Source organism: Dendrobium catenatum, unplaced genomic scaffold (genome assembly GCF_001605985.2).
Source record: "Dendrobium catenatum unplaced genomic scaffold, ASM160598v2 fragScaff_scaffold_621, whole genome shotgun sequence".
NCBI lineage: Eukaryota > Viridiplantae > Streptophyta > Magnoliopsida > Asparagales > Orchidaceae > Dendrobium > Dendrobium catenatum.
Window position 1 is genome coordinate 25,118,826 of NW_021319083.1, and position 4,994 is coordinate 25,123,819.

The following is a 4,994-nucleotide window of genomic DNA, read 5'->3' on the forward strand; positions in this document are numbered from 1 at the left end:
AGGGTCATTTGGGTCGATCTTGGTTGATCTGGTCAACCAGGTTGACCCAAGGGCTGGAATCAGGCTCAATAAGTTTGAAATGACATTTGAAAACCAATAGAAATGATTTCATGGCTTAGATAGGTCGTTTGAGTTAAAACACCTGTTTGGACCCTTAAAGGGCCTCTTAGGTCAACTCAGTTGACTTGGTCAACCAAGTTGACCCAGGACCTGAGAATGGGTCTGATAGGTTTGGTTTGATATTTAAAACTTGCTGGAGGTGGTTTCATTTAATTCGGAGTTCATTTGGTTGAAAATCAATATTTGAATCCCATAGGGGTATTTTGGTCATTTTGACTCCTGGTCAACTGGGGGTCAAAGCTGGTCCAGAAAAAATACAGTTTAATGCTCAACATATCAAGATTAAAGGTCTGGAAGTGACTAGAGGCTTTGGTGAAGGCTCTAAGGTCAGAATCTAATGGGTGATAGGTCCAGTGGCATAGGCCGTAAATATTTGAAGGTTTTACAGCCTTTGGATTTTTATTTAGATTATGGGGTTAGAGACCTTAAAATAAGCTCAAATTTGGAGGGTAGTTTCTAGAGACATGTTCCATCAGTATGCAACTGACAGACCCTAAATCAGAGGTCATTTGATAGGGTTTTGAAGTGTTTAAAGTTTAATTGGAAAAGGCCTTTAGGACAAGGCTTCTGGACTTTGGATTTGAGTCTGGATTTTGGAATTGATCTGGATTTTGAGTTTGATTGATTAAGTTTTAGTATCCAAATCATCTATAATCCTTTGGGTGATCATTAATGACTGGATAGTATCAGAGCTAACTCACAGGTAGGATCAATATCTGAACTGGAGTCTGAGTTCTGAACTGGGTTGAATTTTAGATTTTCATTGAGGCTTGGATTGAATTCTGATCTAGATTGACTTGGGAGCAGGATTGATCTGGAATCTGGATGGATCCTTAATGACCTCAAACAAAAATGAGGTCAACATGGCTACACTTCCAATGGTCAGGAGTTTAATCATTTACTTTATGCTGATGATGTTCTTGTCTTTGGTAAGAATTCCATTCAGAATGCCAAGAACCTTAAACACAACATGGAAGATTTTACGGATGCCTCTTCCTTGCATTTTAATCCTAACAAAAGCACTATTATTTTTTCTTCTAAAGGGGGTCACACGGAGGAAATTAGTGCCGTTCTGGGTATTTCTAATTTGGCTGATAGTTTTACTTATCTTGGTATTCCTATTTCCCCTGGAAAGTTACTGCTTCATTTTTTCAGCCTCTTTTAGATAAAATTTCTGGTATGTTAGATGACTGGAAAGTGAAATTTCTATCTATGGCTGGGAGAATTCAATTTTTAAAATTTTCAATTGCTAATACTTTAGCCTATTGGATTAGGGGTGCTATATTATCAAAAGGTGTTTGCAAAATCATTGATAGAATCAACTCTAGATTTCTGTTTCACTGTAATGCTAACTACAAAAAAATGCACCTAATTTCTTGGTCCATAGTATGCAGTCCTAAGAAAGCTGGAGGTTTGGGTCTATCTTCTATTAATGCTTTATATCACAGTTATACCTGCTCTCTTATTTGGAGAATGTTTTCTAAAGAAAATGTTCTTGATGTTTGGTATAGGGGAAATTATGATTCCCCTTGGAAACCTCCACCTGCTGGGGCTTCTAAGTTCTGGTAGTTAATTTTCTCGGTGGCTAGTAAGATTAAGAACAATTTAAATCTTCACATTTCGACTAACAACAGCTTTTATTTCTATTGGGATCCATGGTGCAATGGCAAGGCTATTGCTGAGATTATTAATCCTATGTGTGATACTTTTGTGCCGGTAAAGAACTTTACCTAGGATAAAAATTGGAGGCTTTCTCAGGATTTTCCTAGAATTGTTAAAGAGGAAATCCTTAACATTGACATAGGCAAGCAATCATTTTTGGACTGGGATGGCTTGCCAAAACCGACTAATAGCAACTTCTTAGAGAACTTTTATAATGACATGCCTGAGATCTCTTGGCATAAATATATTTGGTATAAAAAGAATCCTCTTCGGTTCTCTGTTTATACTTGGATGGCTATTTTGGGGAAGCTTAAAACTGCAGACATATTACTTATGAGTCCCACTTTGATTCAAATCCTGGAGCATTTCGATCTCTACCAAGGTTTTTCTAATAATGTGAAGATTTTCTTCTACTTGGTTATCTCGACAGTGGTTTATTACATCTGGATGGAGAGAAATAAGAGGCGGTTTGATCGTCTCTGGGCCACGCCTTTAACTTTGGTTTTTACTATTAGAAAGAGCATTAAATTGAAAGTTAAAAACTGGAAAATTTTTGAGGAACTTCAAAATCTTTTTCCAGAAATTCTTTCTTAATTCTGGGTATTTTCTTTTGCGAGGTTCTTGGTTTGGATGCTGCAGAAGAATTTCTTTTTATGGGGAAGTTTTACTATCAGATTGGAATCAAGTAATTTCTCTTCCAGGGACGGCATGAAAAAGCTCTTTGATCACTCAATTTTTCTCTTGTATTTCCATTTCTGGTTGGACCTGGCTGGCACCTGTTCAGTGTACAAAGATTGAAGATTTATTCAGAGAATGTCTCCTGATGTTTAGTTTCTACCTTTCTGGCATTCTGGTTTTTTCATTGTGGCTTTATCATTCTATCTCTATGATGGAATGATAAATTTTTCTCAAGTTTTTTTGTTGCAGACCGTTAATTTGTGGTTTTTTAGTTTTTTTTCTTTCAGACCTTGTGGTTTTATTTTGCCTTTCTTTTTAGGCCTTGTATTTTTGTCATTTCTATTATTAATAAAAAGGGCTTTGCCCCAAAATTTCCCCAAAAAAAAGTGATATTTTTACTTTTAAAATATATGCTAATTTTCTACTGTTACTCTTAAATTTGGAAATATTTTTTAATACTTCTTAAATACCATTTTAAGAGAGCTCTTTATCTACAAATATTAACTATCTAGATGGTTAAATAAATAAATGGAAATCAATAGAAAATAGTTATTTAGATTTTATCCTTTTTATTGGGGTAAGAAAAAGAAAAATGTTCATTCAAATTAAGTTTATTCGGTGCTTTTAATTGGTGATATATTTCTTTTGACTTCTTTAGAGTTATCTAAGCAACTTTGATTCGAACTTTCCAATCTAATTTAACTAAGGGGTTTATTGTATAATAATAGGGGGCTGCTTGTAGTCATGTTCCGAATGTTTGAATACTTTGACTTGGCATTTGATTTTGGAACCTTGCATGTTAAATCTTGGAAGAGTCATAAAAAAAAAAAAAATCATGTTGTGATGTAAGGCTCCAAATGAGGTGCTCTTGCCTAAATAGAAATGTTTATATTTGCCTTTTAACAAGAATTTATGTGAACTTTTCATCCAACTCTTTGAATGAAAAAATTTGACATGTGATAAGAAATTAGAAAAAGAATCCTAAGTTAGCAAAAGGCTTAAGTACGGATGTTGATTGCTTGGGTGTTGAAACTAATAAGAATACTTGTTTCTTATTGGCTATAGCTTAGTTTGCATTCCTTACATATTTAACTTATATGTATAAATATTTATGTGATGATTATTATAAAATATGCTCTTATGCTTCTAAGGAGAGTGGATTAATTTTTGTGTAAAAATTTGTAAAGCTTTGCTTATTGTATAAATCTACTTATGAAAATCTATAAAGTTTCCTTTAAAATGATGCAATCAATGTTGATGGCGTATATACATGCATCACAACCAATGCAAGCAAGTGTGATCAGAAAGGTGATTGAGTGATATGATGTCATGTATAGTGGGTGCTCATGAAATAGAGCATGTCGACATATTTAAAATATCAAATTTACCAAAGAATCCTCATTAACATGCATGACAATCAAGAAGCAATAGCATGATGATGGATTGGCATGACACTATGCAAAATTGACCAAATGATATGTAACCACTAAACAGTCTTCGTCGTGTAAGAAATTACTTGAAAAAACAACCATATTGTATGAGTAATCATTGTTAAAAGCTATACTCAACACAAGCTAAACACAATTAAACAAAAATGATAAAATCGTAAAGAACTAAGAATAGAGAGGAATAAAGTTGTAGCATATTTTTATTTCATTACTCTTCATATAACTCATGTATATGCCTTATGTGTTGTTGTGTCCTACAATATTCATGACATTAGAGAAATATAAAGTTTAATGTCTTAGCTTTGTACGAAGATCCAGCACACAATGAGATAAAATAAAAGGTGTAGCATTCATAAGAAACACCAATGTTTTTATGTGGAAACCCATTAAAGTAGAAAAACCATGGGGCCTGACCCAGTTTGAATGAATCCACTAGTATTTGTAGTTGATTATAAATGATGCACTTCCTTAGGGGGAAAGTCCTTGGCTTGATGTAACAAATATACATCATAAAGAGTGCATAACATGGCGAGAATTGGAAGAATCAATATTGACATATTCGTTTGGTTGATAAAATCATAGTCGGTAGGAGACGGAGGTCAGAAAGACCATAGTTAGATAATAGTGGCCAGAAGGACCATAGTCGGTAGGCTACTAAGGTCGAAAAGACTATTGTCAGATGATGGAGGTTGAAAAGAATATGATATGATGACAAAGGTCGTAAGGATCGTAGTCGACAGGAGATAGTGGTCAGGAAGATCGTTATCTTGTGACAGAGGTCGGAAGGATCGTAGTCTAGCGATGGAGGTAGAAAGGATTGTAGTTGGCAGATGACAATGGTCAGGAAGAATATTGTCTGGCGATGAAGGTTGGAAGGACCATAGTCAGCAGTTGAGTGGAAGTTCAGCATCAGTTTTTGGTCATGCAGAAGTCTAGTGTTAGTTGGTGGCCGAGTGTAAGTTTAATAATAATTGGATGCCGAGTGGAAGTCCTGCATCAGTTGGTGGCAGGATAGAATTCCAATGTTATTTTATGATCGGGTGAAGGTCTAGTGATGATTGGTGGTCCGATGATCGAGGACTTTAG